At 41.3% G+C, this 20,481-nt stretch overlaps 2 pseudogenes; one reads left to right on the plus strand and one right to left on the minus strand.

The window, feature by feature from the left end:
* Positions 1–3,667: 3,667 nt before the first annotated feature.
* LOC116920563 lies at positions 3,668–5,118 on the minus strand (annotated as a pseudogene).
* A 3,965-nt stretch (positions 5,119–9,083) lies between these two features.
* On the plus strand, positions 9,084–11,034 carry LOC123471310 (annotated as a pseudogene).
* Positions 11,035–20,481: the final 9,447 nt, after the last annotated feature.

The raw sequence follows: 20,481 nt of genomic DNA on the forward strand, positions 1-20,481 counted from the left end.
ATAGTTTAATCCAGCGGTCAAAACGAGTTGATGGTCCTCCTGTAAAATTTTGCAGTTGGATGAGCATAGTTTGCGTGCGTTGTCCTTTTTTTAATTCTTGCAGATCTCCTATCGGATGACATTTGTCACCAATGAATACTAAAGTGGATCCATTTTTATTGTTTTTTTTTCTGTGGAATTGCTTGTTGTTTTCTGTTGGCGTCGATTGCGCGACGGGTGGTGCTGGCTGCTTTGTTTTTATTGAAGTTGCGTTAAGTCTCCGCTTGGTGGTGTATGTGGCGTTGTATGGAATTTGCTGACTGTCTCGTTTATCTTTAGATTGTTTTGATTTTTCTCCGCCAGAGAGGGGTTGTGTGTATGCCTGCTGTGCTGTGAGAATGGGGCTGAGGCTTTCGCAGCTGCTTTGACTTGTACTGTGTTGTCGAATGATAACGTTGGCGTTAAAGTGCGCTGGTATTCTCGTTTGATGAGTACTTTTAGCTGCTGTGCCGTGAATTGTACCGTGTTTAGTATTGCTTCCGGGAGATCCGCTAGGTTTCCAGGTGTGAGAGGAGATTTAAAACTAGTTGGTTGGTTAGGTCTGGAACGGCTGCAAGGTTGACTAGGCACCGTAGTAGGGATGGGAGTTGAAGAAAATCGTTGATGAATGTCATTGAGTGAGCTGCGCAAATTTTTTCTACGAGGCCCAAGGATAGGTGACGGAGAATGCCGTCAGGAATTGGATGCTGTTTCTTCTTGCTGCTCTGCGTCTTCGCTGGAGTCAGCGTCTTGATGAAGTGAGTGTAACGATTGGCTCCGTTCAAAAATTTGAGGGTTGCTGTCTGATTTTTTAATGTGTGCTCCATGTAGTCCGTCAAGCGATCGACAAAGATTTTGATAATTGTTGCTGACAATTTCCGACGGCCGACAATTGTCTAACGGTTGATTTAGAAGGGAGTGAATTTCGTCTAGCAAGGGCAATAGGTTGGGCAATGGTTTCAACGATTTCGGGTCTGATAGTTGGGGATCATTGCTGATTGATTTTAATTGCGCTATCAGATAATTTTGTTCGTGAACCGGTAAAATTTGCTTGGATTGTAAGGCTTTCTTGAGTACAAATAGGGCTAGCCGTAAATTTTCTACAGGTAATGGGGAATGCGGTTGGTAATTGACAAGGTGGGTTAATGACGGCGCGTGCTTCACATATATCTGTAGTATCGACGCGTTGATGTTCATTTAATGAGCTAAGCAAAGTGCTGTCAAAATTAAAGTCGCTAGAATTAGGCGAGGGTAAAGGTTCCTGACTTTCAACTTTATTTATTTCAGTGGCGGTTGGTTGAATTGTAAAGGTTATCTTAGGGTCATTAACTACAAGTAGGGAGGAGGGGAGTTGTGGAGAGGAGCCCTGTAATAAAGCGCGTGGCGGTTTTTCACTGTCACTTTCAAAATCTGAAGTAGATGGGGACTGCCGAAGCCAGTCAATAGTGCGAGCAAGAAGTGGAAAACTAGTACTAATAGATGTCTTAATATCTTGCCACTTAAAAGATTTTGGTTTCCCAACAGTTTTAGAATTTTTTAACCCAAGCTGTAATAGCTTAGCTGTTTTAAGGATAACAGTTGAACGAGTGGATCTCTTTTGGTGAGGAGATGGTTCGATTTACTTTAGAGACAGGTAAAGAAGTAAGATTATCAAAGGTGGGAAAAAAAGGTTCAGATCCGTGACAGACAGTACTCTTTATTGGTTTACTAAAAATTTTTTGGCTTAGCACCCGTATACAATGAAATTGTGGATAAGTTCAAATACCGCTGCCACCAGATGTAAAGGGATCATGGATTTACTCATTCTTCCCTTTACGGAATAATTAAATTAAAAGCAGTTTAAATAAATAAAAAGGAGACGGCTGATACACAATGCAAATGTATTGGTTACTAAGTCTAAGTCTTCAATTATAAGTTAAATGAGGTGTGACATACCAATTGGGAACAGTTGAACGATGGGAGAGGGAATACCTGGTTCACCAAATTAAGTTAACTGAACTAACTGGTACTTAAACAGAGTTTTTAAGTCACAGAGCTCGAAGGGAGCTGTACTAGCTAAACAGAACTAACAGAACTGTCTGAACTAACAGAACTGTCTGAACTAACAGAACTGTCTGAACTAACAGAACTAACAGAACTAACAGAACTGTCAGAACTAGCAGAACTGTTTGAACTAACAGAACTAACAGAACTAAAAGAACTAACAGAACTAACAGAACTGTCGGAACCAACGGAACTGTCCTATGAGAGAAAAGTCATGGCCTTTTATATGGAAAAGATGCGGCCGTGACCTGAATAAAGAAAACAATAGGGAAAGAAGGCTCCGTGCAAAAGCCACCCCCGACTCGAGTTGACAGTTCTGTCAACTCACTTAAGTCGAATTTTAGGGAGGTTAAAGGGTACCCATCCGCTAGGATGAGTCATGGAGGGGTAGGAAGAATTATAGTTTTAAGTCGTGAGATTTACGGGAGGAAGCGTGAGTTTGAGGTATAAATTAGTATTTAATAGTCCTGTGTTAAAGCCACCCCCGAACTTTGGTGACAGTTAGGACAGGTCACTTAACTAGGGTTTAAGTGAATAATTAGTAAAACTATTTCTATATCTACGGTTATTTATGCATTGTGATCTTAATCTAAAAAGGGGTTGAATGTTCTGGCGCGTGCGGTGCAGGTGCATGAATATTCTAGGCGTGGGAAAAGGTAAGAAGATGTTCGAGGAATTTCCGGCTGGACGAGGGTGCTTCCGTGTTAGTCGGCTGATATAAGAATATGTCTTCGGGCGGTGCAGGTGTCTTTTAGGGAGTCGATGGGAAAAAGGTCTATTCTGTTGCTGCTTGCAGTCTTATGGTAGGTTCAAGTGGAGGCTGTGTGACGAGGGATGTGGGGGAGATAAAGTGAAGAAGCCATGCTTGCAGAATGGGAATTCTGTTACAGAAGGTAGTAAAAAAATTTCGTTGTTCAGACATGTAGTGCGTTGCGCCAGAATCAGCGTACCAGTCTGTCGGCTTTATTGCTACGAAACAGAAGGAAGACAAGGCAGAAAAACCATTGTTCAGGTTGCGGTTGTTTTCGAATTTGTTCTGCCTTGAAGATCTTTGTTCTTCTTTTCTTCCTTTGTTTCTGCACGTAAAAGACTTATGTCCTGGTTGGTTACACGCCCAGCAGTAAATTTGATCAAAGTTAGGGCCACGGTGAAAGCCTGGAAATTTATATTTAAAAAAATTATAAAAAAAAATTGGTCTGAAAATTTGGAGAATTTAAAGTTCATACCTCTTCCACGAAAACCATTGTTACCGCCACGATAACCACCTCGATAACCTGAAGAGCTGCCTCGATTACCTCTTAAGCTTGTATAGCCTCCTCTAACACCATTATAACTTTTGCTTGCTGCGTAGGCGTTCTCTGAATTACAATCAGCTGCCTGCTGTTGCTTGTTGTTCGGGTGAGACGCAAAAAAGGCAATATCTGCTGGATTTGGTCCGTTTGTTCTGCTTTTCATTCTTGTTTCCTCAAGTATTAGACGTGACGTAAGACTGGAAATCGAACGCTCTGCAAGCGGAACACTTTCCTATGCCGAAATAAAGTTATAGTAGCTCGGAGGTAGCGTTTGAAGGATCCTATAAATAAATTGTTGATCGGTGACGGGAGCCTCAACACTCGAGTTCTTCTGCCATCTGTCTCATTCTATTGACATGGGCTGATACAGTGTGTCCTATTTTACATAAAAGATTGATATAAAATTTTTTCTTTCCCCCTTTTTTTTACCGGGGTCCATTAGATACTGAAAGAATTTTGCTGTGAGTTTACTTAAATTAGCCACTGCTACTTGTGCATATTCCTGAGCCAGTCTGTTCCACATTTCAGCTGACGTGGCAGATCCTTCAATTGAAGTTTGATATGTTGGCTCGATATTGTAGTAAATAATGGAACAGGCATCAGTATCTCTTTCAATCCAAGTGTCCATAACATCTTGATTCGTTACTTCATTTTCATCGTTAAACGTCTGTATTGAGATAAAAACATCTGATTTAGTAATTTTTATTTATTTTTAATTTTTTTTGTGTCAAAATCTAAAATATAATATTCATATTCGGATTCCCAAAAACAATCAATTCATTCTGGAAATTCCAACAAGAAAAATTCTTTTCTCAACAACATTCTTCACCTTATGGGTGGAATCCAGCAAAATTGCATTTACAAAAAATGTTCACTCGTCACCAATTCACTCGTCACCTTATGAGTGGAATCCAACAAAAAAAATCACTGGGATGTGATCGCCACCTCGTGGGTGGGGGGCTGTTCATAAATTACGTAGTACGTTTTAGGGGGGTAGGGGCTCTGACAAAATACTACGGTTTGCTTCAGGGGGGAGGGGAGGGGTATTTCCTATTTTTCTACGTAGTGTGCGGAAAAAAATTTTTTGAAAAAAAAAGTAAAATTTGCTGCAGTAGCCTGGGGGAAATGGGGAGGAGCTTCCAGACAGGCCTAGACATGAAGGGGAAATCCCCATTGAATGGCAAACTGGTTGTTTCGTTTCGTCTCAGTTAGTCGTTGACCCCGACCTACTTTCCCTACTTTTTAAGATATAGTTTTTAGGAGGGGGTCTTGCCGTTTACTACGTAATTAGGGGGGAGGGGGTTTCCGATTCTACTCAGCTTACCACAATAGGGAAGGAGGGGGTCCAAAAACAGTAAAAAAGCTACTACGTAATTTATGAACAGCCCCTGGTATAAAATAAAAAATATATAAATCTGAACATTTACAATGACAAACATCACCTTATGGGTGGAATCCCAAAAATTGACGTAACAGAAATCACTGGGGAAAATCTTATTTCCTACTCGGTGGAAATCAAACCTTAAATAACGATACCATCATATGCTTCTAAAAATTCATCTACTCATGCGAACAAAGTATTTTGTTAAAGTAATTACCTCTGCTGGTTTTGGATCTTGTCCGAGCACAAGTTTTTCCAACTTCTTCCTTCTGAGTTTTAGCATGCACCATTTAGCATACCACCATACCACCATTGGGGAAAATTTATTCCATTAAACTTTGCATAATCCCTCAATTCATTAGCAGATAAATTTTGAGTGGCCATTTTTAAACTTCATGTAATAAAAAAAAAAAACGTTACTCTGGGCCCATAACCTGTTAAAAATAATATTTGACAAGCAGTTTATCGAGTATTGATAGTTTACTAAATAAGTTCAAACAGCAGATATATATATTTAAATTACAATATATAGTTTACTTTTATACTTACTAGATGTAGAAACAAGCGACTAGTTGAGAATCAAAAAGCACGTGATAGAGTCAGTAGCTGTTAAAGCTGTCAGCAGAGAGAAGAGAGAGAAAAACGGAGTGCTAAACAGCATCCCTATACCCAAGCGCATTAATTTCACAAGAATGAAAGGAGAGAAGGGTTTGCCATATTTATTTAATGTCAACAGATTCCACACATATTTTACATCAACACAGCAGGTGTTCAATTGGGTCAATTTTAAGATGTCTATGACAAATGGTTACTATGTGAATTACAGTATTCGAATAATATGCAAAAGAAGAGTAGATGCGAGAGAGTAAAATATAGATATAATTATATGCCAAGGGAGAGTAAACATAATATAATAAGAATGTGGGTTTCATAATTAAATGTATTTGTAGGCCTTTGTTACATCGCTCCCGGCGGTGCGAGATTACGTCCCGTAATCAAACTGGATGCACGGCGGTGCGGTTGGTGGTTGGTGAACGAGCCTCTTCTATTGGATAGCCGCAAAATTTTCTTATGAATCTAAAGATACCCAACCAGCAGCAGATACGTAAGATGACTAGGCCGAGAATACACAATATATGCTGATGAAGAACCCCATTTTAATGCTCTCCCACCAGCTGGTATAATGTACTACTCCAGCGGCTGTCACTAACACACTTGATGCGCTGGGCTGGTGATTTAACAAAAATTCGGTCGGTGGATGTTCATTCATGGCGGCTACTATATCAGCCATGACATTCATGTGGTTAAGTAGGTTGTCGTTGTAAGCAGGGTTAGTACGATGTTCATAATCGAAGGATTTTACGTCGTCGTAACGGCAGGAATGTGCCAGCGTTTGTTCCGGCAATACCATGTTAGCCTCAACTCGTTTCAAAGTATTGTTGCAAAAAGCGTAAGGCTTATCGTTGAAGTTAATGAATCCGTTGGTCCAACAGCATGGGGAATTTAACTAATTTCCAGCCATCGAGATTAATGGTATAATTGTTTAATTTTGGCTGTGGTCCGCATGACGTAATTACAGTTTCAAATGTGACGTTCACTCAGTTACACTTAACCACAACAGCAGTTTGCCCAAAAGCTTGTAATTTCGTGCACTGTGGTAATTTTAAATGTGAAGCGGCAACCCAACCGGTATACTGAGCGGCTGCAATTGTTCTTTCATGTTTTGCTTTCCGGGCATCACATTCTAACCTTTGTTAATCATACGCACTAATTTATTTTCACAATCGGTAACACGGTCTTGAATATATTGTTTATTAGCCTCTTTGACTAAATCTTCAGCGCTAGATGGCGCGGGAGTCTCTACGGTGATTGGCAGAAATTTTCCATGATGGCCGCCATTACCAGGGACAATTTTGATTGGCCGACGATGTTAAAGACTGTAGTACGGTTGGAGCAGTGTTTAGTGGGCGGGATCCAATGGCGTGACAAAAGATGGTGAATCTCGGCACGGAAGCTGCCGCGTACGCACTCTTGACGACTAGGCCAAAATCCATCAAGTATGGAAGGTATGAGTTTAGGCAATCGTATTCCTGACCGTTCTCCAGCAGCTGGATTACATCTTCTACCAGTTTTGTGTCCCACATAAACCCGACCAAGCAGTCATTATCCCATCCGAGAATGTTCCACAAATACTGCAATGACATTAATCCAGAGCATTGGAGATATCTGGATCCAAGTGTTGCGACTCTGACAGACGTGAAGCGTGTCTGCGGTGCAGCAGCGAGGAACATATCAATCGCTGCAACAATCTTACGGAACTCCGAATGTGCTGACCATCCAGCGCCGGCTTCAACAACCGCGTCAAGCGGTCTCCTTGGTTGAAAGGAAGCCCATATTTGTTTGAATTTATCCAGAATGGTCGACCTGTAAGAGTCGTGACTGGACATGGAATATTTATGTGCTCCTAACAGTGCAATTGCTAAGGTGGTTTGTTCTTCACCGGAGATGACAATGCCAGCGGTCTGCAATGTACCAGGTGCCGTTAGGTCGGTCTGTTCAACAACTAAGGCCTCAGGACTGATTTCCTCTCCTGCCTTTGCAATCACGAGATTGTACGACTTCCATTTGACTGGGAGAGAAGAGGTCGCCTTCAACCCCTTCGCCCAATTCCAAAGGTATCGATTGATGATGTTCGGGTCAATCGGTGAAGCAGAACTGATAGTGTAAAGGAGTACATGACGTTGTCATGTTGTCTCCAATACGGAAAAGTTAAATTTAATGCGGCGTCTTTACTCACAATGTCTTGTATACTTAGCAAGCATAAAACAACACACACGCAATAAATAAAAAGCCGTGTATTATAAACCGATGTGCAACAGGTACCCGTAGAATGATCAGACAAGCTCGTAAATTAAGGAAAGAAGACTCATGACTCTTAAAGGTTATCAATGGGTACTAACTTCAAGGCATAGACGTAATAAAGAAAGAGTCAAACAGCTACTTAGTGATTACTTAAAGGGTACTTATTCTGCGGCTTGCAAGAGTTACGGTAACGGGCTTGGCGGGAGAGCGGCAGAGGCCTAAGTTGGCACACAGAACAGGCAGAGTAGATCTGACTGACTTTTGGGAGTTTGCGGTGGCTTTTTATATGTTAGTCAACATCCCGTGGGGGACATACGGAACAATGTTAAGGTATAGGAGGACGAAATCGGGCGGTATCGGGCGATTTTGGACGTCACGAAGAGGTATAGGCGGACAAATTCGGGCGGTATCGGGCGAATTTGGACGATTGTTAAAAATTGGCCGGGCAGCTTCGGGCCGTTTCAGGCAATGCCCAACAGACAAAAATATATATATTTTTAGCCACGGCAGGTTAAGGCCGTTTTGGGCGGCTTTTGACAAATCGTAAAAGTTTCTATTTATAACGGGCGTGCCGAGACTTGTTCTCTCCTTTTTGTTATATTTTCTAGAAAGTCTAATAACTAGGTCAACTACTGGGGTATTAAGTTAAGGAGAGTTTAAGAAATAAGGTCTTAGTTTAATTAAGCAAAAGAAAAGGGGCAAGAAGGGGCTTCGCTTGGCGTTTCGTTACACTTTTCTAAATGGATAGAAGTCATTCCTCTTACCAACTGTACCGCCGTCAGTACTAGTAAAGCCTTAGTAGAACGAATTATTTTACATCATGGTCCCAGAAAGCAATAATTACAGATCGAGGCAGTAATTTTACTTCTGAATTATTTTCTGCGCTTTGTAGAGCTTTAAACATTAAACGCATGAAAACAACTGCGTATCACCCTCAGACTAATGGGCAAACAGAGCGATTCAACAAAACTGTTGTTGAAATGATAAGGAAATATTTGGAGAATGGATTCGAGCGGTGGGAGGATATTTTAGGCCCCGTTGTTTTCGCTTATAATAATTCTGTCCACTCGTCAACACTTGAGACTCCATATTTTCTAAATCACGGTCGTGATCCAGTCATGCCGATTGATCAATTCCTTCGTCCTCTTCCCCCAGTAATAGCTACTCCCTCAGACTATAAAAGTCAAATTATGAAACGCTTACACAAAGCCTTTGAGCTTGTCAAAATCAATCTTTCCCAAGCTCATGAACAACAAAAAGCCCAGTACGATAAACGCGTAAAAGAGCAAAAATTTAACGTAGGAGATAAAGTTTTACTGGATATGCGAACGCCCTTGGCGGGAATTAGTAAAAAACTCATTCCCCGTTTTATAGGCCCTTTTCGAATTTTGAAAGTAAGGAACAATAGTACTGTGGAAATACAACAAGACGTAGGAAGACAAACTCAGCTTGCACATGTGAATCGAATAAAACCCCTATTTGAGTCAATGATCTGGAAAGACGAACCAGGTGTCGACTTTTTTAATGTAAGAATTGAGAAACAAGCCGAAAAATTCGTACAAGAAACCGTAGAAGAACTCGAAACTTTTCCTCTACCCCTAGAAACAAACCTTCAATCTGAGTTAGAACAAATTCCTTCTGAAAAAGAAACTCCTACTCCAAATTTGATGAGACCCCCACCCACAATTCCTCCTACTCCAAATTTAATGATAAGTTCACCAACAATTTCCTTACCTTCCAACCCGATTCCAGAGACGTCAACCTCACCCATACAACCAGAGCGTCGCCTCGGGTTACGTCCTCGGAATCTTTTAAAACAAGTTGTCAAATTCTGAAATTGTATTGCTGAATTTTTTTTTTTTGTAAATTACGTTCGAATCACTATAACTATCTTCAAACCATGTTTAAATTCTAAAAACTTTGTACTAGTAATCTTAATAATTCATAGAATGGATCCCTGAAATTGATTTTGAAATTACTTTTCTCATAGATTATGTCTTCTACCTCTCCTCATCATACCGTTTTTCTGTCGCCTCCATGCTCTTAACATCACTATTTGTAATTGTACGGCTTCTCAGCCAAAAGGGTTCCTAAAATTCACTAGCGATGACTGTGATTATGAAATAAGCCCCTTTCCCGCTATTTCAGTATTTTATGATGTCTATTCTACTCTTCCCCAAATCACCCGTTTTGTTGGCCATTCGTGTACCATATGGCTGGAAAAGAAACACATTTATACTGACTTCTAGGGTTGGCAAACTCCAAGTCAATCAAGAGTGCCAATAGAAGTCAATGCACATGAATGTGAAAAAATGCGTGATTCCCGATTGTGCCATGGCAAAAGCATGGACTACTTAGGAAACAATAAGTGGTCGTTCAAACGTATTCCAAATGTGCAGGGTAGCTGGCTTCAAGTCACAGCTGATCAGCTGATCAAATGTCGATTAGAAAAAGTTACTTTAGAAACTGAGTGCGCTAACTGTACGATAAGTTCACCCATTGGCGATATACCGGGAGGGATCAACGGATCCGTTTCTCACAACCTAGTGACCATTGTCTGGAAAGAATCGTTAAGAGAAGTTCAACAGTGCAAACTAAGGCTTGTGGAAACAGGTATCGCTCAACGTTACCTGACTAACAAAAGTGAAATAGAAAGAATTCGTGACGTCGAACAACAACTTGACTTTGTTTACAATACAACTAACGAGGAATATTCTAATTCATCCGAAAAAAGTTACAAACAAGTTCTCGGAATGGACAAAGTTATTTTACGTTTACATTCTTTAACTCATACCAATGCTCATCCAAGTAAACCACTGGAAGAAGACATCGAAAAAATTGCTGACATTATCCGGGCTGAAATCAGCGGAGCGGCACATTCTCAATACGCACGAGACCGAACTACCGATGGAATAAATGGAGTGGCTCGAGAAATTCAAGCTCTTCAATGTGAAAATCGAGTGCTGGCACACAAAACTGCTATCGCCAACGCACAACACAGTGGATGGCTTGCTGCCAGTTACCTTAATTTACCCACATGTAGCAAATTGATAGCCACTGGTGAATCGATCAGCGTCTATCAATGCTCCCCGAAAAATTCAACGATCACCACTGAAATCACAAGCTGTGGTCCTCAACCCAAACTCGGCGACTACACTTTAGACACTGAAGGATGGGAACTGACGCCTTACAACCCCTGTTACTGGCATAAAAATTTCGTCCACATTAACGGCCGAGCACATTTCTACAAAAACAGTTCTTGGCATCCAATCGTCCCCGGTATAATAATCCAACACTTTGCAGTATGAAATTGATAAGCTACTCGCACTAAGTTTACACCCCGCGCTAACCCCCCACCCGATGAGCACCGCAGTTGCAATCGCCGAGATAATTGCTGCTGCTAAAGAAGAACATAGCATCGACCTTGGAAATCCTTTTCACATGAGCACTCTTCTTTCCTCATTCCAAAAAGAAAAGAACGTTTCCCTGTCGTCTAAGATTCTTAGTTGATCAAGTAGCATTTGTAGTCTTCTAGGGATAAGATTTATCGGATTCTTTTTCTTTCATTTTTGTGGAGTAGGTTCCCTTATTGCAAGATACTTGTTTTCCTTTTCTAAGTACTTGTAACCCTTTTACTTGCTTCACCAAAACATCTGATAATGATATAGAAGTAGGCCACCCCGCGTTATTAAACCCCTCAAATCTATCCCCGCCTCTATTCAACAACCCGCCTCGGAATTTTTTGCCCCATCAGCCCCTTTTCTACAAGGAGAGCCTCCACGGAACAAATTCCACCGGGACGCACTAAGACAAGCGCATCGACAAGCAGCTGTTCTGTTGAATTAATTAATGTTGTTTTCTTTCTTTTGTTTTCACTCACTTTCTATTCCGTTCCAAATTTGACCTTGATTGATTGCGAGACGCCTTCTTTTGGAACCGGATAGCTATGTAAAGAACCAAAACAATTTATTCTTTATTATTTTCCTTATTTTTTCCCTACCCTTTATTCTTACGTAACATTAATTTTCTATACGTCTCTCTTTTCTATGTAATTTCTTCCTTAGACGTCTTACAGACTGATTTACCCTTCAAACGTTTCAACTTAATTTTCTTGTAGTTCGACCTTCACGAACCTCGTATAAAAACTTTTGTTCTATAGAAAATAGAGTGAGACACTTTTCACAATTCAGTTCCTAAAGAGTTGTTCCCCAACTATTTTTGTGCTACTGAAATATACTTTCCAAGAAACGACAATGAAAAAGTAAGTTAAAATATTAATCAACATCATCCAAGTAGACGAGGCACGCTGTCCATCGAAGTCCGGCCAGTATAATATCCATGGACCACTGGAATGAACCGGGACCGTTCGATAGGCCAAATGGAAGTACCTTGAACTGGTACAACTTATCAGCCGTAATGAAGGCAGTCTTGTGACGGTCCTCCTCTCTCACCGGAATCTGATGATATCCGGCTTGTAAGTCGAGGATGGAAAAAAATTCTGCTCCTTTCAATCGACTCAGCACATCCGCAATTCTTGGTAGAGGATAAACATCCCGTACCGTGACTGAATTAAGCTTCCTGTAATCGACACAGAATCTCCATATTCAATCCTTCTTTCTGATTAGCACCACCGGTGCGGACCACGAGCTGTCCAAAATTTGGATAATTCCCGCCTCTTCCAAACTTTTTACTTGTTCGTTCACGATGGTTCTAGCCTTCCACGCGCTGGCATACGGGGCCTGATGGATTGGCGGGGAATCTCCCGTTTCAATGTTTTGTTCGGATATGTTGCAGCGGCCTACTTCCGAAGCGTTTGCCGCAAAACATTCCAAATTTTCTTCTAGCAATTGGAACATTTTTTTCACGTTTGTCTTTCGGAATGCCATGATTGACTTGTTTTTTGAGGTCGTCTATGAGTGTCCTCCGCTGATTCACTTCTTCCTTTGTTGGTGGTCTGGTCATTCATGGTCCTCTTCTCTTGTCGTTAAGCCACAGCTCAGCACTTCTTCGTCGTAGCCACTGATGATTCCCAATGTCGACCCCTTTGGAATCCACACGCTAGTCGACGTTAAATTGGTCAACGGGGTGAAATCCCTTTTGGCTGCCAGTAACGCGTGCCCCACCGACACTCCCTTGGTTTGTAGAAGTTTTCCTGATGGTTCGAAACAAAAATTCTCCGCCTTTAAAGCTGGCGCTACTGTCATCACATTAGCCACTGAGAAAGAAGGGATTGTTACATCAGCGTTGGTAATCAATTTAACCGACCGTGTTGGGTGATCTGCCCGCTGCGATGTAATGCAGCGTAATGCCTTCGGCTCTCGATAATCGATTTGCACTTTGCCATACTCCTTCAGAAAATCATTGCCCAAAATCAAACCAATTCCGTCCATCCCAAATACCACCGCTTCACCAGTTGCTGTTCCCATTTTGTGGTTGATCGAAATGGTGGATGCTCCCATCAACGTTGCTTGTTCTCCATTAGCCATCACCACCCGCGGTCCGTCCCATGGACGCATCACGATTTGGGATGCCCGTAGCAGCTCCGGTGATATAACTGTCAGTGCCGCCCCTGTGTCGACGACTGCAATTACTTGCCGTGTTCCACAAGTGACTCCTTCTCTGATCAGCTTGCTGAAATCTAGTCTAAGGATAGGTTGCTCCTTTATCTCGTCCTGTGTTGATGAATCTGCAGTCGTCTCGGCTAGCTGGGACACGATGTTGATTGACGCGGGAGGACCCAACGGCCCTCTCTGTGGGTCAGGAGGACCTGAGTAGGGTCGTTGTCGGAAACGAGCCGATTGCGGATTTTCCCAACAATTCCGGGCCATGTGCCCCGTTCCATTACAACAGTAACATTTGAGTACTCCGTTATTGTTTCTGTAGATTCTCTCCGACTCTCCCCAAGTAACTGTCTTCTCGTTTCCTGGTCTCTTCGAAGGTGGAGTTGCTTGAATCTTCAAACTTTCTACCGCACCTTGCCGTTCTTTAATTACTTTCCATAATTCCGTATCAGCCGCAGTTGGAGCTGGTTTTGGAAGGGTCCGAATGAAATCAATTGGAACATCCACCACTCTGGTCGTCACCACCCCGAGCACCACATCCGGCCAGTTTCATCTATTGGCCAAGAGCTTGGCATCAGTAAATCGTTTCACCGCTTCCAAAAATTCTTCGCCTGTTTTGGGTTGTAACGGGTACAATTTTTCGACCAACGAGGGCCGTAATCCCCCCAAAAGGTAGTCGACTTTGGTGGCTTCCGCCATTGTTGGATCCACCACCCTACAAAGATCAATAACATCGTAATAGTAGTTAGTTTACGCTTCTTCGATACCTTGAACCCGGTTCCGCAAGCGTGTTTCCTGGAACAGCTTGTAGTTTTGTTGCTGAAATTCTTTCAAAAACAGTGTTCTGACTCCGGTTACTGCCGGAAGATCACGCAAAAGGTTTTCTACTTGAATCTTTATGCGTTAATCGAGTTAACGGCTTAGCTATTGAACCAAAATTTTTAATAAATTTTCTATAATATCCGGCAAATCCGAGAAATGATTTCACTTCGTCAACAGAAGTTGGCGTTTTATAATTCCCTATCTTATCAATTTTACCAGGATCGGGTTTAATACCGTCCGTTGAAATGACATGACCTAAATAATTTACGGAACGTTTCATAAACTGACATTTGTTAAGTTTCAATTTTAAATTTGCTTCTTTTAATAGGATAAAAATTTCTCTGATATCTCGTAAGTGATTTTCAAAAGTGTCTGAAAAAATTATGACATCATCCAAATATACTAATGCTTTACTTCCTAAAACGTCTGTTAGTACATAATTCATTAGTCGTTGAAAAGTGGCTGGTGCATTACACAAACCGAATGCCATTCTTTTAAATTCGTAAAGGTTATTTTTTACTACAAAAGTGGTTTTCTCGATATCTGGATCATGAACTTGAATTTGCCAATAGCCAGAAGCTAAATCAAGAGTTGTGATTTTTTCCATATAATTTATCTAAAGTTTCGTCAATTCTTGGCATGGGAAAAGAATCTTTTTTTGTAATACCTTTTAATTTCCCATAATCGACACAAAATCTTATTTTTCCATTCTTTTTAAATACCACGGGTGAAGCCCATGGGGACTGCGAATATCGAATTACATTTGCTTGAAGCATTTCTTGCACTTTGTCTTCTAATAATTTTTTTGGTTATTTGTTACTCTATATGGGCGTTGTCGAATGGGGCCTCGTCCTTATTAATTGTGTCGTCCTTAATTTGATCAATTGTGTGTTTAATAAGATTAGTATTCCCTAGTTCGGAATCTTTTGAAGCAAACAAGTCGTGAAAGTCATTTAATAATTTAGAGAGCGGTGCTTGAAATTCGGTGTCGACTTCTGAAATTACAAAAGGCTCAGTTATTTTGTTAGGCTTAGCTTCTCGTTGATCTAAAGCTATTTTTTCCATGACATGATGAATAATTTCAATTATGGCAAATTTGGTGTTTTTGGGATTTTGACTTTATTTAACGAATGGTTTTCAACTACAATATTATACGTTCCATCTCCCGATACTTTTCCGATAAATTCTTCAACATAAACTCCTGCCGGCAAATTTTCTACTGGTGTAAATATAAATTATGTGTTAGGGGAAACATACGCAAATGAACCCTTTAGCTGGCCTACAATTACGAGCGACGTCTGACGAGATAGCGTCGTCTTTTTGACCGTCGTAACTGCAATTTCCGGTACCCTAAAAACAGAAGATGAGCCTTGCCCATCTCTAGCTAGATAAATGCTTTTAGTTTCTCCATCAAGCTTAAATGCGTGTTTCTGAATTGCGTCCCATTTTTTTCCATATAATTTATCTAAAGTTTCGTCAATTCTTGGCATGGGAAAAGAATCTTTTTTTGTAATACCTTTTAATTTCCCATAATCGACACAAAATCTTATTTCTCCATTCTTTTTCTCTACTAATACCCCGGGTGAAGCCCATGGGGACTGCGAATATCGAATTACATTTGCTTGAAGCATTTCTTGCACTTTGTCTTCTAATAATTTTTTGGTTATTTGTTACTCTAAATGGACGTTGTCGAATGGGGCCTCGTCCTTATTAATTGTGTCGTCCTTAATTTTATCAATTGTGTGTTTAATAAGATTAGGATTCCCTAGTTCGGAATCTTTTGAAGCAAACAAGTCGTGAAAGTCATTTAATAATTTAGAGGGCGGTGCTTGAAATTCAGTGTCGACTTCTGAAATTACAAAAGGCTCAGTTATTTTGTTAGGCTTAGCTTCTCGTTGATCTAAAGCTATTTTTTCGATGACATGATGAATAATTTCAATTATAGCAAATTTGGTGTTTTTTGGGATTTTGACTTTATTGAACGAATGGTTTTCAACTACAATATTATACGTTCCATCTCCCGATACTTTTCCGATAAATTCTTCAATATAAACTCCTGCCGGCAAATTTTCTACTGGTGTAAATATAAATTTTGTGTTAGGGGAAACATACGCAAATGAACCCTTTAGCTGGCCTACAATTACGAGCGACGTCTGACGAGATAGCGTCGTCTTTTTGACCGTCGTAACTGCAATTTCCGGTACCCTAAAAACAGAAGATGAGCCTTGCCCATCTCTAGCTAGATAAATGCTTTTAGTTTCTCCATCAAGCTTAAATGCTTGTTTCTGAATTGCGTCCCATCCAAGGATACAATCTTCAGAAATACAATTTGTAATAATAAATTCCTGCTGTAAAATTGACTCCCCGTATCCAACGGGCAAAGTCACTTTTCCCCACGTATATAACTTTTTCTCCCCTACATCATATAAATCGAAATCAAGCTGACTGCAGATCACCTGACCTTTGGGGGGCAACTTATTAAATAATATCTCGTGAATAATACTTTTAGACGCGCCTGTAACAAATAATGCTTGTAACGGGACCTGGAAAATTTTTTACGGAATTCTTGGAGTTGATTCATTCGTAATGGTTGTTAATTTCGGGACTTGTCGGGATTTAAAATGAGGCTCTTCATCAACTGACCCGAAGCTACAGTTGATCCCTACTGGTTTCCCTGGTTTTGAGGGGAACCTGGTATGTTAGACCTATTGGTGCTTCTGAACTTAGGGCAATTATTAGATTTATGGCCGATGTCCCGGCAAGAATAACATATAGGAGGCTGAGCTTGTTCTTGTAGGTGACGTTGATAACTACGACAATTAGATTGCATGTGACCGCGATAGCCAAAAAAATTGCAAATTATCGACGGCTGTGTAGGCCTATTATTGGTATCGTTAGTTGATCTTGGAATTGATGGTGTAGCGTTTGTAGGCCTATTTTGTGCGTTTAAGAATTGTCGATTACCACTATTGTTGGGGAAGCACGGTGGAAATGGTCTACCATTACTATACTGGTCAACAGTACGCGTTTGAAAAGAAACTTGCTTCCTGTATGCTGCGTTTACCGGATAAGAGACGTCGTTTTTATTTAGTTGCACTTTTTTGACGGTTTGGATAAGCTCATTAAGTACGTCTTTAATTTCTTCGTTTTCTGTTTTCTTTTCCCCGACAGGTTTATCCCCGTGGCGAATATTGGCAACCGCCTAATTCAATTTGCTTAATTTCTTTTAATTTTGTACTGCTGGTGTCTTGTGACCCGTCTATGGATCGAATAAACTCCTTTTTTTCACGATCGGTTTCCAACGCTTCTAGCCTGAGGGCATACACGCGTGTTGCTGCAACCAGTTCGTTAAAATCTTTAAATTCCCTATATTTGACTTTTGCCTGCAATTTGGAATCTAATTTCCTCAATAAATTTTTGCATGAGAATAACTGCAAACGATTTTTCGGAATGACCTACAGGATACGTGCGTTTAAAAATTTGCTGTAGACGTAGCGAGTAATCAACAACTTTTTCACCTGGCTTACGTTTGGCTTTGTTAAACTTTTGAAGATGTAAATCAACATTTTCATCGCCATGAAAGTGGTTAAGCAATGCTTCTTTGATTGACTCATTATCATGCGGATGTTCCTTTAAAATTGCCTGGAGGACGGAAAAAGCTCTGTCCGTTTATTTATCACGTAACATCTGAATAGCTTTTCTTCTGACCATCCCGACCCCTCTACTATACTTTGAAATGATTCTAACCAAGAGTCAAAACGAGTAATAGGGCTTCCGGTGAAAGAAGGAAGTAATTGTAACCGGGAGAAAGTATGCTGGTTATTTTGAAAATCGTCCAAATCTCTGACTGTTGCTGCTCTGGTGGGGGAAGTACAGTAGGCCATGTTGTTGTTTGGAACTGGCATTCTAAATGTTAAATTTCCCTGTTGCGAAGTCTGAGACTGTGCTGGAACACTTCTCGTAGGCCATGGAGGTTCGCAACAACGTCTGCTGTCTACCTGGATCGTTGTTTCGGGGAAAGGTTGTGTCGATTTGTAGGCTGGTTGTGTGGTTGCCGAATAGGGCGGTGGACGGTGTGTCGTACTGGTATCGGTGGTTGAGTGGTTCTCGACAGCGGCGTAACTTGCTGTGGTGCCACGGGTTGCTGTGATATCTATCCCGTGGTATCCGGTGATAGCAGTTGTTTCAATTGGGTTTTGGTTTGGGAGAAGGTTTGTTTGATCTCCTCTGCGAGCTGTTCGTTGTTCGGTCTGCTGGCTCCTGGGAAATTGTCCAACTTCCTCAGCAGTAAGTTGATCTCGGGTGTCAGTGGTTCCAGTGGAGTCAGTAGTCGCAGCTCCCGTATGTATAGCATGAGGTTGCGAATGTCTGCCAGAAATATTTGTTGATAGGCCAACGATACCGTCTGCAAGCGAATGGATAGGTCTTCCACTTCTTGCGAAACATGGTAATATTGATCCTCTCTGTGTCTGTGTGTGGTCCCACAAATCAGGATTAATTCCAAGATAGCCTTATCTTTCTGCAAGTTGGTTATGCTGTGAAACCGTCCCAGCAGGAAGGTCAAGAACTGTCTCGCATACAACATGAAAATCGCTTTCAGCTCGGACGTCTATTGTTCCGTTGCTGTCGTCTTATTCGACTGTGCACTGAGTCTCACCTCCAGGATCGACGTCAAGTACTTCAGTAGGGTCGTTGGTTTTTTCCACACCGTCGATGGGTTCAGGTCGTCTTGATATAGCTTCGTCAGTCAGATGTCCTGTATCAGCCGAATTATCTGGGTCTGAACCTTCGGGTCGTTCGACTGGAAATCCGCTTCTCTCTCCTTCATGCTCTTGATCGCATGTATAAGGGACGAAAGCTTGCTCGCCTTGGTCTGGAATATCTTGTCGTGATTGTTCTTGACTTTGTTGAATAGGTGGCTCAGGCTCAGGTTCAAGTGATTTTCCATTCGGTGTGTTCCTCGTATGGAAGAAACCGAGAACTGTGCTTGCTAATGAACTAGTTTTGGTCGCTACTCTGGGAGGAGACTTAGCTGGTAAATACGTTCAGCGAATCTAGCGAAAAAGGAGGGTGATCGTTTTCCTGACGCAACCTCGGACGTAGCGCTTACTCTAGTTTTTCTGGAGGAAATTGTATCAAGCACCGCTACGGCTTTGTACGCAGCTTTCAATCGTAGTTTTCGTAACTGAGAACTATTTGGATGTACTTTGGGATTCAAAACTGGGGAAGCAGATCTACTAATTGCTTCGGCAGTGGTCTCCAAAGTCCTACCACTCTTAAGTGTATCTGGTGCAAACTGAGTTTCAGTGGCCAAGATATCAAAATCAAGGGATTGAGCTACGGTTTCCTGATCGGGTAGGGTAACAGTTATTTCGGGCCGAGAGTGCTTGTTTACAGGGGAATGTACAAGTTTATGCCCGCCAGTAACAACATCATCATTCATTGTGGTTGAGTTCCAAAAAGCGCTGCCACCATTAAGTAAAGCATCCTCCCTCTCGGTTGAATGACTTTACGGATTAAGACGAATGTATATTAACACGGAACTCGGAGGCATTTACCCGCAATGACGACGGTGTATTACTAGACTAGGCCATAAAATATAAGAGAGTAACACGCATAAGAATACGAGAACTAAAGGAAAACAAGGTGTAAATGGAGACAACATAAATTTATCTTACCGTAGTAGCGCGAGCGATACGGGTGAATTTAAAGACGAAAGTGAGACGAATGGAAATCCAGCTCAGATAGGCACTTACGGAAACAGGTAGGCGGAGGAAAACACTAAGGCAATTTAGGTGTCGAACTAGTGTGGTTGAAGGCAAGTGAACGTTTAGCGAGCTGCTAGTTGCCTGATCTTTCTTAGATTTTGGGTTCACCATGAAACCTCGCATCTCGTCAAAGTGGCGTGATGCTGTTGACGCGTCGCTATGTCGCGTGTGCAGCCAATCAGAAAGTGTTTGTTTAATGGCTTGATTGGCGTCGCACGTGCGACCAATCAAACGGATGTTTATTTAATGGCGTGATATGCATCGCACGTGTGACTAATCACGGAATTTTGTTTGGTGGCGTGATATGCGTCGCACGTGTGGGTCAGACAGCAGGTGTTCAATTGGGTCAACTTTAAGATGTCTATGACAAATGGTTACTATGTGAATTACAATATTCGAATAATATGCAAAAGAAGAGTAGATGCGAGAGAGTAAAATATAGACATAATTATATGCCAAGGGAGAGTAAACATAATATAATACGAATGTGGGTATCATAATTAAATGTATTTGTAGGCCTTCGTTACAATAGTCAACCCAGCACAAATAGTCCATTTGTACTCTCCCTTCAATGTCGTCAGCTTACGGTTAAACTCCTGACTTTTCAAATAAAAATTATCAAACATGACCGTAGTTACATTGCTCCAATCTTGCTTGTTAGCATTTACGAACGTCTCAGCATTGGCGCCAACATCTCAGCAAATCCATTCTGTGGCTGGGATGAGGTATCAGTA

Source organism: Daphnia magna, linkage group LG4 (assembly GCF_020631705.1).
Source record: "Daphnia magna isolate NIES linkage group LG4, ASM2063170v1.1, whole genome shotgun sequence".
Classification (NCBI taxonomy): Eukaryota; Metazoa; Arthropoda; class Branchiopoda; order Diplostraca; family Daphniidae; genus Daphnia; species Daphnia magna.